The sequence below is a fragment of the Pinus tabuliformis genome, chromosome X (assembly GCF_031772625.1).
Source record: "Pinus tabuliformis cultivar Carrire ecotype Pingquan chromosome X, CPIR1, whole genome shotgun sequence".
Classification (NCBI taxonomy): Eukaryota; Viridiplantae; Streptophyta; class Pinopsida; order Pinales; family Pinaceae; genus Pinus; species Pinus tabuliformis.
Genome location: NC_142308.1, coordinates 42729886 through 42744976, shown reverse-complemented (window position 1 = coordinate 42744976; position 15091 = coordinate 42729886).

Genomic DNA, 15091 nt, shown 5'->3' with positions numbered 1-15091 from the left:
AAAAGCTTGATGCCATACTAAATGGAATGAAAAGATTAGGTGATAGAGTGGAATCGGTTGAAAGAAAGTCATCATGGGAAGCAACACAAAACAACCCTCCTAGGAATCCAAATTTTAGGAGAACTCAAAACCCAGGTATTGGCAAAACCAGTGCTGATCAAGAAATAAGACCCCCTTTCCAAGAAAATTATGCAGAAGCTTCCACTTCAGCGGAGCCCAATGAAGATCCTGAAATCAATTTAATAGGCCTAGATGGTGAAAGTCAAGTGTTCTTAACACAAGAAGACCATCAAGATGAGGAAATCAAACTGTTCCAAACTAAATCAGGGGAATCCTTTGACTTTAAACAAGGCTATGACACCGCTGTTTATGAAGTCCATAAGCAATACAAGCTAAGGAGCAGAACTGTGAATGTCAGCCAGCTTGAAAACAAAAAGGATAATCAGCAGCCTGAAAGAGTTATAGTCACAGAACCTAATGACAAAATAAATTCACCTGCAGAAGAAGTGACTGTTGAGGAGATCACTGAACCGCTGTCCTTAAGACAGCAGTCTCTGGACACTTCATCTTCTCATCCTAATTTAAATGTTACTCCTCAGGAGATGAGTAAAAAGGATAAATCTCAAAGTCAAGATAAAAATCTAGAAGGAGATTTAATGAACAAGGAAAGGACTGTCACCTACAACCACAAGGCCCAATCTGAAAAACCCTTTCACTTAGAAACTGAAATTGGCAAAATAAAGATAGCCATTCCTCTCTTGGAATTAGCCAAGCATGACATCTATAAATTGCAAATCAAAAGATCCCTTCAACTCACTAGCAACAAAGATGATGTCAATGTGCTGGATGACACCCCAGAACTCATGTTTAGCCCAGAAGTGGATGGAAAAACAGTAGTCGCAGGGGTACTGCCTTTCTATGTCAGTTTACATATTCATGACAAAATATTACATAATGCAATGTTTGACTCAGGTGCCTCTCAAAATCTCATCCCAAAAGCAGTCATGGAGAGATTGAATTTAGACATAACAAGACCATACAAGGATCTGTTTTCCTTTGACTCCAGCCAAGTCAAGTGTCTAGGTCTCATAAAGGACTTATGTGTGTCTCTAGTTCAATACCCAAACAAGACAATCCTAATGGATGTGGTAGTTGCTGATATCCCACCTAAGTATGGGATGTTGTTATCAAGATCATGGGGGGCCAAACTCCAAGGTTCCCTACAATTAGACATGTCATATGCCACCATCTCTGTGTTTGGGCAACCAAAAAGACTGTACAGAGAAACACTAATGAAGTACATGGTCAGCAGTGAAGAAAAACCTCAAAATTTTCCTATATATGCTGTCCATTCAGACATAGACTCATACATTCTCTTCGATGATACCACTACTCCCTCAAAAGGTGAGGTTGAAACCAAGATATTCATACAAGAGGAAGATGCAAATGAAAGTAGTATCACTCATGAAAAAACAGTCAATCAAACATTAGATGGTGCTGCTGCCTTAGTTGTCAAGAAAATCCAATCAAACAAGGAGACTGCCCTAGAAGACAAGCTAGAGAAAAAACTACAACTGCTACTTACATTACCAGCCCATGAACAGATCATAAAATCTCCTTCCCAACAAGATATTCTATGGTTCCTTGAATTTGATGGCTCAGTCAACAAATTAGGGGCAGGGGCTGGAGTTTGGGTACACAATAAAGAAAATAGTCATGCAGAAGGCAGAGCCTATAGATTGAATTTCAGATGTACTAATAACATGGCAGAATATGAAGCTCTTTTACTAGGCCTCAAGTTAGTAAAATTCTTACAAGCTGCCAGGGTTTCAATCATGGGTGATTCAGATTTAGTTATCCAACAAGTGAAGGGAAACTTTGTCACCAATGACAAAAGACTAAGGACTTATAGGTCTGCTGTTGCTGAGGTACTAAACTTTTTCTCTGAATTCCAAATTACTAAAATTCCCAGAACCCACAATCTACATGCTCATAGTTTAGCCACCTTTGCAAGTACCTGCAAGTTGCCCTTTGAGCCCCACCATTGTTTTACAGCTGAGGTAAAACACAGACCCTCCATTCCAAACAATGTTAATGATTGGCAAGTATTTGAGGATGACAAGCAAATAAACCATTTTTTAACTCTGCAGCAAGAATTTGCAGGACTAAATATTGACAATGAGACAGCAAGTCAATCACAAATACTTGAGACAGCAAGTCAATCACAAATACTTGATGGAGCAAGTCCATCACAAATACAGTTTCAACAGACTACTCAGCCAATATCACCTAGAACAGCAAAACAAATGCTAAATCCAACTATTTTCAACAAAGACAGCATTCAGCAAATTCAATCAATCAATTGTGAGGGAGTGTCCAATGCTGAAACTGAAATCATTGAGCTAAAAGACAATTTTCTACCAACAGGCCTAACCCCACTAGAGGACATCTTTGACTCAAATGATATTCCCAGAAAACCAAAAATGCAGCCCCTAAATGCAGCCATTGAAGAATGTAACATAGGTACAAGTGAGAAGCCCAAGATAATTAAATTATCTGCTTCCTTACCTCCTGACCAAAAGCCAAAATACATTGACCTCTTTAAAGAGTTCCAGGATGTTTTTGCATGGAGCTATGAGGACCTAAAGTCCTATGACACCTCTGTAATCCAACACACTATCCCTCTCAAACCAGATCAAAAGCCCTTTAAACAAAAACTGAGGAGAATCAATCCTATGCTTCTCCCAGCAATGGAACAAGAGGTACAAAAAATGTTCAAAGCAGGCATCATAGCACCAATCAGATTCTCTGAATGGATCTCCAACCTAGTCCCTACAAGAAAGAAGACTGGTGAAATTAGGCTGTGTGTGGATTTGAGGAATCTGAACCAAGTATCCCTTAAAGACAATTACCCCTTACCCAAGATGGATCACATTCTTCAAAGGGTGGTAGGGGCCTCAAGTATCTCACTACTTGATGGATTCTCAGGCTTCAATCAAATCCTAGTTCACCCTGATGATCAAGACAAAACAGCATTTACAACCCCATGGGGAACTTTCAAATATGTAAAGATGCCTTTTGGATTGAAAAATGCAGGGGCAACATTTCAAAGAGCGATGGATATTGCCTTTGCCAAAGAGATTCATGACTTCTTAGTCATTTACCTAGATGACCTTACCCCTTTCTCAAAATCTGACCAAGAACATATAAAACATCTGAGACAGATCTTCCTAAAATGTAGAAAATATGGAATCTCCTTGAATCCTAAGAAGTCCCTCTTTGGTTTAGAAGAAGGTAAGCTATTGGGCCACATCATTTCTAAAGATGGCATTAGAATTGACCCAGATAGGATACAAGCTATCCTACAAATGCCTCACCCAAGAAATGTCAAAGAGTTGCAAGGATTCTTGGGAAAAATCAATTTCTTAAGAAGGTTTATCCCAAACCTAGCAGAACTAATCAGATTATTGAATAACATGCTAAAAAAGGATTCAAAAGTCAAATGGACTGTTGAAGCCAATCAAGCCTTTGAAAGTATAAAATTGGCCCTTACCCAAACCCCAGTGTTGACCAATCCTCAGTTTGACAGAGAATTTATCATTTTCTCTTTTGCTTCCCAGCATACTATTGCTGCTGTTCTATTGCAAAAAGATGACCAAGGAAATGAGAAGCCAATTGCTTTCTTTAGCAAAGCTCTTAGAGATGCACCTTTAAAGTATCAAATCATGGAAAAGCAAGCTTATGCTTTAGTCAAAGCCATTAAAGACTTTAGGATTTATATCCTTTATTCCCATGTTAAAGCATATGTGCCAAGTCCTATTGTCAAAGACATTCTCACCCAAGAGAATTTAGAGGGCAGAAGAGGAGAATGGATTGCCAGCATCTTGGAATTTGACATTGAGATAAAACCTACAAAACTAATAAAAGGGCAAGGCTTGGCCAAATTAATGACAGATACAAATTTTCAAGCCTTAGACATCAATCAGCTGGACAGTGAACCGGAGCTGGCGACTCCAAAGATCAATGTAGCCTTTGAACAATCCCCCTGGTATTCTGATATCTGTTATGTGTTACAAAACCTGTGTGCTCCCCCAGGACTGTCCAAAACTAAGTGTAGGTTCTTAAAAATGAAAACATCAAGATTTTGTGTGATGGATGGCAATTTGCTTTGGAAAAACCATGAAGGTATATTGCTGCACTGTTTAATTGAAAATGAGATTAACAATATCATGCAAGAGTTTCATGTAGGAGACTGTGGTGGACACTTGTACTGGAAGTCCACTGTGGATAAAATACTAAGGGCTGGATACTACTGGCCCACCATGTTCTCTGATGTCAAGAAATTTATCACATCATGTCATAAATGCCAAGTGTTTGAGGGAAAGAGACAACTGCTGCCACTTCCTTTAAGGCCTATTGCAACAGAGAGACCTTTTCAACAATGGGGATTGGACTTCATTGGGGAAATTCATCCCTCATCTTCAGGCCAACATAGATGGATCTTAACAGCCACAGACTACTTCACTAAGTGGATTGAAGCTGCCCCATGCAGAGAAGCGAATGATTCAATAATCATTCAGTTCTTGGAAAACAACATACTGGCTAGATTTGGCTGCCCTGATAAAATCATTACAGAAAATGCTGCTGCTTTCAGATCCAAGAAAATGGTGAATTTCTGCCAAAAATTTCATATTACTTTGGGCCATTCTACTGCATACTATCCCCAAGGAAATGGCCTTGCTGAATCATCAAACAAAAGCCTTGTAAACATTATAAAGAAAGTACTGGAAGAAAACAAAAAGAATTGGCATAAGAAGCTTGTGAATGCCATATGGGCAGATAGACTAACAACCAAGAGATCAATTGGGACCAGCCCATATGGGTTGGTTTATGGATTAGAGGCCAAATTCCCCTCATCCTTAGGAGTGCCTGTTATGAAGCTTCTTCAGGAAAGCCAAGCTGAACCTAATGATATGCAAAGAAGGATAAATCAAATCATATGTCTGCAGCAAACCAGAGATCAAGTTTTCAGCAGAGTTCAGGTATTACAAGAAAAACTAAAGAAGGCCTTTGACAGAAGAACCAAAGCATAAGATTTCAATGTTGGTGATAAAGTCCTCAAGTGGGATGCAAGGAGAGAAGACAAAGGAAAACATGGGAAATTTGATTCCCTATGGAGAGGACCATTTGCTGTCCAAGCAGTGCAAGGTAACAACACTTACTTCCTAAAAAGTCTTAGTGAAACTGACCTGGATGAAGGTCCGGTGAATGGCAGGATGCTGAAGCACTATTTTGACTATTTCCCATGAGTGCAGTTCGGGTTCCCTTGTATATATGCAGATGTATATATTATTTTCTGTTTAGATTGTAAAAATGCAGTTTTTTCAAGTTTATTGATTGCCAGCGAAAGGTAAATAGAATTAGAGGTCTACCAAGAAGAAAAGCACACAATTTGGGCACTTCAAAGCAAAAAACTACAAGATAGATAAGAGAAATCAAGGAGCAAGGCAATCTGACCTGTTGTTCTTGGTCTTTCAAAAGAAAAACCATCCCCATGTGGAGCCACTGTTAGCTACCTATACCAATAGGTTTCATATTTCATGATTGGCTATGAAAGGTCCAAATATGCTCTGCTTTGATGATTCAAAGATCACATATTTCCTAGAGAATCCAATCTGTGCTTATAGCTTGGTATGTACTTAAAATTTTGATGGATGGTCCAACAGTCTAATCTGGATCATTCCATGGTTTAAATTTGCAGTTGTAGATTAGAGAAGAAAGTCTGTCCAAACGGTTTAATCTTGGCAGACAAGTAGTTCAGGTAGAGAAGAAAAGGCTCCCAACAGCTTAATCTGGGACCTTGGAAGAAATAAGGGTAGAGGTAGATAGAAATAACAAAGAAAAATCCAAAGAAAAGAAAAGGCAAGTAAGGGTCTGCAAGTCCAAGTGCACCCTCCAAGAAGAAATAAAAAATGCTAGGCAAGTAGCTGGGTAAGTAGTTGGGGCTGCAGAAAGGTTATCTTTACCATTGCAGATGTGTTAACTGTGTTTATCAAAGCAAAGTCAATCAATTGACAAGGTGTTCTTCTTCATCAAGTTGCAGCAGGAAGCATGACTAACCTCCCTCCTTCCCCCCCATTTCATTACTAACATCCCCTCATCAGCTGAGATTCATGGAAAGACTTATGGTTTCATGAAGGCTCTTCATCCTTTACAAGCCACATTTCCTATGTAAAAATCCTTTTATTTTGATCTACTCCCTAAACTAAGTGAGTTTCAAACAAACTTAGTAACATTCCCCCTCACTTACCCCCTTCATCCATATTAACCTCTAATTCTACTATGTAACTCCCCTATATCACCTTTCCCCTACTAATATTAAACACCATGGTGTATAAACCCCAAATTTTGTATAAATACCCCTCCCCTTGGCATTATAGCCAATAAGTCCTATGTCAGGGATCAAAGTGACATCTGGCCACTTGGATGAACCTATACCTCATCTCTCCCCCTTGCTTCAAAGTCATCCCACTCATTAAACCTTCATCTGCAAAGTAAGACCCTATAAAAACCCCTTCCTACCCATAACCCCTTTGAAATTATGGAAAAACCCAAGAAATCCCGAAAAACCCATAAAAACCCACTATCCCAAGGTTCCCCGCCCGAAATATTTAATCGAATATTTTAATCGACCGGCGGGTCCCCCCCAACCTGCACGATCCGTCGGAGGGCCCGCCAGCCGTCGATCTCCCGCCACCCATCATCCAACGGTGGGCGGTCATTTCTGTTCCCCGACCTGCCGACCTTTAGTGTCTGGGGAAAGCGGTTTTGCCGCCCCGTACAGGGACGCGTGGCAGGCGGTGGGGTTGTTCGGAGCCCCCCTCCCCGATACCGCCTTTTCCCAAAGGTGGTGCGGGGAACCCGCTTACCGCCATCCCTGTTACCACCCTCCCTCCTACGTCATAGGCACGTCATCCTGACGTCATCTCACCCATGCCCGCTCCCGCGTCCCGTGGCCCTCCACGCAGCTCTGCCACCGCATCTACCCGCCACCGTGTCCTGCCACCCTGGCCCACACCTCAGCGCCACGTCACCTCCGTACCCGGGCCCCGCCATGACGTCATGCTGACGTCATTGGCGGAAAAGCGCCAAATACATACTTTTTCCAAATTTAACGTTATAAACGACCAAATGAGCCGTTTTCGGTCATTTTCACGCGCAAAAGAAGTAGCCGTTGTCAACCAGCTGCCGCGAAATTTGTCTGCCGGCCATCAAATTCAACATTTCAACCGCTACAAGTCCAGAATTCGACGGCATTAAGCCTCCACAGCCCGGCCCGCAAGCTTTCAAGCTAGTTTTTCCAGGTATTTTGCCAGTTTTCCCACTTTTGCCCATGCATTCCAATTCTCTGTAAATTCACCATTAAAAGACTGGTAAAACTCCTAAATTCAGCTCTGCCTGTTACCTAAAGTAAGCCCAAGCAACCTGCACCACCCCTGAACTATAATTTGACATTGGAGCAGTCACTCCACGGGCTGAAACCATAAAATTCCCCCGAGGTGCTCGGCATTGTTCCCTTTTGCCGGGTACAGGCCACCTGCATTCTTACCAAAAGAAACCTCACTATCTCTGCAATTTACCATTAGCAATTCACATCCCTGTGAATTTGCAGCAAACTACAAAAGCCAGCTTGCATTTTTCATTGAAAGGAGGACACCAGACTGTGTTTACAGTTGACCTGCTGCTGAAGTCTTTAAGGACTTGTCAAACCATTACCTTTACCTGTACAGATTTAGATTATATCATGGCAGCCTCTGCATCCTCATCCCTCAGTGTTGCTCCACTAAATCAAACAAATAAGGAGCTGGAGGCCTTGCCATTGATTGACAAGGATTGTCTCATTGAAGACTTTGAGGGAAACAGAGACTTCCTGCAGACATTCACTCAACTGAGGGAAGACTATAAAGATGGTCATGGTACACATGGGATATGGGAGTCAAACCTGCCCTATTACTGTCTCCCAGCTGTGAATGTTTTCCCTGAAATCATTCACCTATGTGCTGAACACTATGATGTGCAGCACAGAGCTGTCAATACTCCATCAGGGAGGATCCTTTTCTACATAAATGCTGAAATCCATCAACAAGATGTTAGAGTTTGATCAGACAGAGTTGTTGATCCCATTCTCCATGAGTTATTTGCTGGAAGCTGGTGACAAGATGACCAGTGAGGAGCTGCAAAAGGTCACCAGGACCTTCATGAGACCTGAGTGCCAGCCTACAGGGCCACCTCCTTATCTGAATGAACATTTCAATGATGTAGGCAGGCTGTTACTAGACATGATAGCCTATGTGTTGGGATACCAAAACAGTGAGCATGTGGATAAAGCCATGCTAGTGTTGCTGTCTGTTTACAGCCCACGCCAACCCCCTGCCCGAAAGTATAACTTTGCTAAGTTCATAGCCAATAAGATTCATGATCAGCTGAGCAAAGTGGACAGACAGGGGGTCTTCAGATACTCAGCTTACATCTACCACCTGTTCATGTTTCATCATTCTGAAGCCTTCCCATGCTACATCAGAAGGCTGGATCATAGAGGGGAGAGAAGATCTGTTATCTTCTGGACCATTGTCTATCACAAAGTCACAAGCTCACCCTATACCTACTGTGAATTTGTTGACCAATTTGTATACCCAATCTCCTGCATGTTGATGAAGTCCCCTCCTCCCAGAATATCAAATGAGATCAAGAAAGCTCTGCAGCTCTCTAAGAAATATAAAGTAGGTGACTGGTACCTATATGAACACCATACTGTATTCAGGATATATGGGTGTGAGCTATGTCCATATAGGCTCCCCAAATATGTACCTATGAGGTTGTTTTCCTTGGAGTATTACAGGCAATTAATTCAGTCAGACCTCACCCATTTCCACAGCTCCAAGAAAAAGGCCCACCTTAATTTCAAAAGTGAGTTGGGCCCCTTCATCATGAACAAGAAAGAAGGGTGGGAAGCTGCAGACCTGATCCTCAAGGATAAATATAAGCTCTCCTATAGTTTTCGATGGGTCCCTTATGACCCTCAAGGTTTCATCACTGCTAGGAGAAATAAGTATAGGCTCCTAGGTGTTAAGCACTGCCACTACCCACACATAGAAAAATATGCCAACTTACAAGAATGGCAGCTGGACACTCTAGTTGAGAGCTTAACTGAAGAAGAAAGAATGCTTAAAAATATGAAAGAGCTTGAGAAGACTATTGACCTGGATTATGTGCAGCAGGTACCTTTCAGACCGCCTCACTCAGTGGGAGAAGGGACCTCGGTTACAAGGACTGCACCACAGGCACCTTCTACATCAGCAGCAGGGATAGACAAAGGCAAAGGCATAATGGGTGCAGAAGATGAAGCAGGAAAGGAAAAGTCAACCCCTCTAACAGAGCAGCAGACTGAGCAGCAAACAGAGCAGCAACAAGGACAAACTGTACTGCCACAAACTGGGCCTCCAGCAACCCCCATAATGCAAACACCACCACCTCAAACTGAGCCATTGACTGCCCCAATTTTGCAAACCCCAGCACATGAAGAAAGGGGAATGAAAAGAGAAAGAGAAGAGTCCACTCCTCCCAGTGGATCCTCCCACCAGCCAGAAGCCAAAAGGCAAAGGGCAGACTCCCTAGAGGTGGAAGACATTACTGAAGATGTCTTGAACAGTACAGCAAGAGACAAGGAGGGCAGCCAACACACAGGGACAAGCTCCTTTCAGCAGGAGAAAACTTTACAGCTTGGCTTGGAGGTGTCCTCTCCTTCACAACAAAGCAAGAAGCCCAAGAGCACCAAGGCTTCTTTCAAGCAAATAAAGGCTCAGAATGAGCTATTAAGGGCTGATGTCTACAAACAGTTCATAGATGCTACACCAGCCTAGCAAGAGAGACTGATGTCTGTTTATGACATCAAGGAAGAAAAAATGATATTAAGTCATTTTAAGCCCAAAGGGCCGCAGCCTAAGACAACTGCAGATTTCATAAAAACAAGGGTGGAGGTCCTAGCTAGAGATATACATCCCATGGACCAGATTGAACTCCACAAGCAGACTGGGGAGATGGTCTATGCCACCTTGGTTGGAAAGGCCACATTGGCCCATGAGCTGAAAGAGTCCCTAAAGAACACCAATACTCAGCTGGATTTTGAGAGAATGTCCTCTAAGGCCAAGGACAATAGAATAAAGTCTCTTGAGGAGATCATTGTTGACCTAGGACATGATCCTAGTGATCCAACGGGTGTAAAGGCCCTCCTGAAGAAAAAAGATGATGACTTAAACGCAATGATGAAGAGGTTTAAGCTGCAGCCCACGGAGCACCCTCAAACAGTCGAGCTTTAAAAGGAAAAACGGGCTGAGGACCAGCTAGACCTCTTATTACAGCAAGACCAGAGGATCCGGGAACTGGAGAAAGAGCTGGAAGGAATATTACAGGATAAACAGGGAGAATCTACTTCCCAAGCTCCTCCAACTACTTCCACGACAGCAGCAACATCAGGGGCAGCAGTGGCCCCCACAACAGAAGCAGCAGGCACAACAGCAGCCCAAGAGGCCAACCCAAGTATAGAGGAATTGACCAAGGCTGTCAAAGAGATGGAACTCCAGGCCAATGAAATAAAGAAAGCCAAAGAGAAATTGGCAGAACTGGATTCCAAATATGACAAGTCCAAGGTAACTGTGGCAGAGCAGGGCAGAGAAATAAAGGCCCTCAAGGACAAGATAAAGGCCTTAGAAAAAGAATTGAATCTGGAAACAGCTATGGCCGAAATAAAAAGGATCTTATGGGCCAAAATAGGCCAATCCATCACCCAACAATGGAAATCAATAAAAACAATACATCAGCAGATGGAATTGTTGGGCCAAGCACATACAGAAATCAATAAGGCCAAAACACTGCTGGGAAACAGACCAGAACAGGCCAACAGAATGATAGACTTCCTAAACAGGCAGGAACAGGAGGAACTGGCAGCCATAGGTATCCCCAACAGAACAGAAGCCGTTCTCACTGCCAAGAAAGTGCTCACTCTCAGGAATTATGTACAAGCTGTGGAGAGGAAGTGCAATGAGATCACAGCAGATGTAGAGGAATTCAGGGTCAAATTGGCAGAACTGCAAGCAAAAGGCCTGCCCAGCCTCCTAACTGGTGCAGGAAAATTGATCTCCCAAGATCAATTTGCCAACAGAATGGCAACATACATTGAGAATCAGATTACTGCATCTAGCAGTACATCTGAACAGACAGGGCCTCCCTCAGGACAGAGCTTATATGATAAACTGGGAGGCCTATTCTTTATTGAGAATGAAGTGAACCACCTTTTTGAGACTCCTCCTAATTTTTACAGGTATACAGAGGCCGATGAGACCTTAATAAAGATTAGGAGGCATCAGATGCCAAAGGAAGATTGGTGGCAAGCAATGCTTCAAATTCTGCCACGGTAGCTCCATCTGTTCGGTCACTGCCAGCTCCAGGTCACTATCAGACAAACAGAAGGATAAAGTTAGCATTAAAAGCAGCTGAATGCTAACTCAGCATACAAACTATGACAACTAGCCAAAAGATAAAGAGATGCGCAAATTTTGGCGGTGCACCCTTAGCCAACTCCAACAGCCACCAAGTCAGCAGTTTCTGACCATTTTCTGACAGCTAAGGGGCTAAAAGTGATTACAGCATTTACTCTCTCAGCGGCTACACTCCAGCAGTTAGCTGAGCATTTATGGAACATTCACTCTCCATTCAGATATTTTCTTATGTAAATTTGTATATATACTCCCCTTAGTAACGCATAAGGGGTTGGTAATTTTTACTCTGAGGCATGTATACTCTGTACTTTCAGAAAAGTTTAATACAAAGAGCAATTTCAGCTCAGTGATTTCCTGGAATTCTGGTGTCTTGTTGATAATTGAAGTGCTGTTGCAGAATCCCTGTGTTGTCTGGTGGAATGATATGTTTTCTTTAAACTCTGTTCTGTTTCCCTATGTTATTTCATTTTCATGTTTTCATCATATCTAGCAATAAAGAAAAAGAATAGTTCAGGACATGTTTCTTAACACCCTGTGCTTAATCTTATATTGCTGTAAATGTTTTCTTCAGGATTAAAACAGACATGAATTCTTAAATGCTCATGTTACATTTAATTCCATGTTGTGAAAGTTATCTAGAAATTCTTCAATGCTTCCAGGTAACAATTGCTTTCTTTTCATATCAGTTTACAGAAAGATCCTTAATTTCCTTTCTTATCCTGAACATATTACACACAAACTCAATTCCAAAGCATTGTTCCTCGGACAATTATCCTGCTCTGTAGCTTTTATTACTGTATCAACATAGCACACCAAACCAAAGGACCACTGACTCCATTGCCCAACGTTATATAAGATGCTGGTAAGAGCATACACGTTTTGACTGAACCTTTTCCAACCAAACAATTAAACCAAAATTGAACTTCACATCTAGCCTAAAATACTATCAGAACAGAGACAAATTATAAAGAGAGAGCCCTCTCTGATTACAGCTTGGCTAGAAGCTATAATCCAAAGATTGGTTAGTGGTTACCCCGGCCGTATTCCCTTAGAGTCAAAGGGAACAACCTGGGTGTTAACAGAACCTTCATCAACAATAATTTCTTGATCCATATCTCTCCTTTTATACCTTGGATTCTCAGGACAATGATTTTATATGACACATCGTGTGACAATTGTAACATTCAATCTTAGATAGGTCTATTTTCTTCCTTGGCCCTTTTAACTTCTTGAAGGTTACCTTATTCTTGTGTTGAGCGGAATAGGCATTTGAGATGTTCTCCTCTTGATCATTCTTGTTGGTTACTAACAATATTTTGGATTCTTCTTGACTACATTCATTCTATATTTGTTCGAATGTTGGAGTATCCTTCCAACTGTTGATTCCCGATGCAAAGGAAATCCGAGATGTTGGTAGTCCTAGAAGGGAAGTAATCACAAACTTCTTTTCTGGTATAATTTCATCTATTGCTTGAAGTTCATCTCTAATTTTAGATATCCTTATAAAGAAGAATTCCACATTATCGTATTTTGTCATCTTCATAGTTCTTAATTCATTATTGAGGCTTGAAATTTGACCAAATTTCTTTATTTTGAATAATTTGGATGGATCCTAGTACATTTCTTGAGTGGAAGCTATGTTGGATATATATGGAATGAGGTTGTCCTTTACTCCATACACTATTAGGTTCATGACTAATATTTCAGTTTCTATGAAATTTTCTTTCTCTACTTCACATGATTCATCTGTAGGCTTCTTGACATTTCCTCAAATTAGATCCAAAACTTTATTCTTCTCGATGATGAGATCTATCCTCTTTTTCCATGGCTTGTAGTTGAAGGCTCCTTCTAGTTTGTTTTCTCCTTTCATTGAGTTAGACATAGTTCTTGTAGATAATAAAATTATTCCCTTATATGATCCCTTTTTCTTTATGACCCTTATTCGACTTCTTAAGAGTCCTTATTCTCCTTATTTTCCTTTCACTAGATCTTCAGGCTGCTTTTTCCTCCTTCATCACCTTAGCTATGAAACCATGTTGGAAAATTAGAAAGGAAAAGCTATTTTCTTATGTTGATAATTACTTGTGATATTCTTATGTTCATATTAAATTTATTATGTTATTATTTTATATTTTTTTCATCATGAAATTATTAAAAAAAAACATGAAGATCAAGGACATCAAATGTAGGCGCACAACCAAGGAAAAAACACTAGATAACAGAAAAAACAGTCAATAACTCTTCCTTTAGTAGATTCATATGAAAGCAGGAAAACTAATACCTTTACCAACAAACTTCCTCCTCCACAAAGTCATCTCTTCCTCCTTGTGAGTATCCTTTTCTTATCCTTCCAAATGTAATCCCTCCAAAGTGTAGCTATAATCTAGAACTTTGATCCAACAGTAGAATTTTCAGCCCAGCTACTCCAGAATTTCGACCTCCCTAACAACTGTAGAATTTTGGCCTTCCAACAAAAGTCCAGAACTTCCTACATGTGAGATAATAGAGAGAGAAATTCAAATTCTTGACATTGAAATATACTTTCTTCTTTTCCCTTATACTTGTCATCCTCTTCCTTGAAATTTCACACTTTTTGAGCAACAAATTCACCGTAAATCAAACTTTCTTGATTTTTGCTTCAAATGAGGTGAAGTTGCTCCAATATATAGGCTTATTGTGAGGTCAAATTACCATGTTTTAGGCCAACTTGTTGGAGGAGGCCTAGAAGACCTAAAATCCAATAAAGTAGATTTCTTTGTTGACAAATAATTCCCAAGTGTTTCTTACAATATGACATGGACAAGGACGCTTGACATAAACCATAAAGGTATTCAATGGAGACCTTGACCTATAAACAATTGAACCAAGCATGAAATTCATGCTTTAATAAGCCAATTTATGTAATAATACTATTTTTTTGTTTCTTTTGATAAATACATTTCATTATGACTCAAGTAAAATTATGAAGACTAACACTAGTTATATTATTCAACAACCCCGACAGGTTTATTCATTCTCCTTTTATTGTAAAACTTCATGCTTTCACTTTTTAGCTTATGATTTATTTTGAAATTTATCATATATAGCCAAGTGACGGAGGTGGGTTTTTTAGAGAGTTGCTTTGATAGAAAATACTTTGATGTACTAAAATAAACTCAAACTTGGTATTGTCTTATTCATTTTATTTAAAGACTTTGGTTTATTTCTTTGAAGTATTTGAAGATGACGAAACTCTTATAACATAAAGTAATCAATCAACCATTTTCCATACTATTAAAAGTTTAATTAAAACTAAATTAATATAAGATATTTTCAGATTTGTCATATTTCGAGAATAATTTGTCCTTAAACTTTATTTTATTTTGGAATATAAGATAATATATTGGTAAAAGCATGCTTCTTGAAATATGTAAACAAAATCGTCATTCTAAAACTAAATAAACACATGAAGATAAAGTGTAAGAAAATATAATGATAAAGATAAAAAAGAGTTTTTAGGATACCGACATCCTTTAGTAAAACAAAATATTTTAATT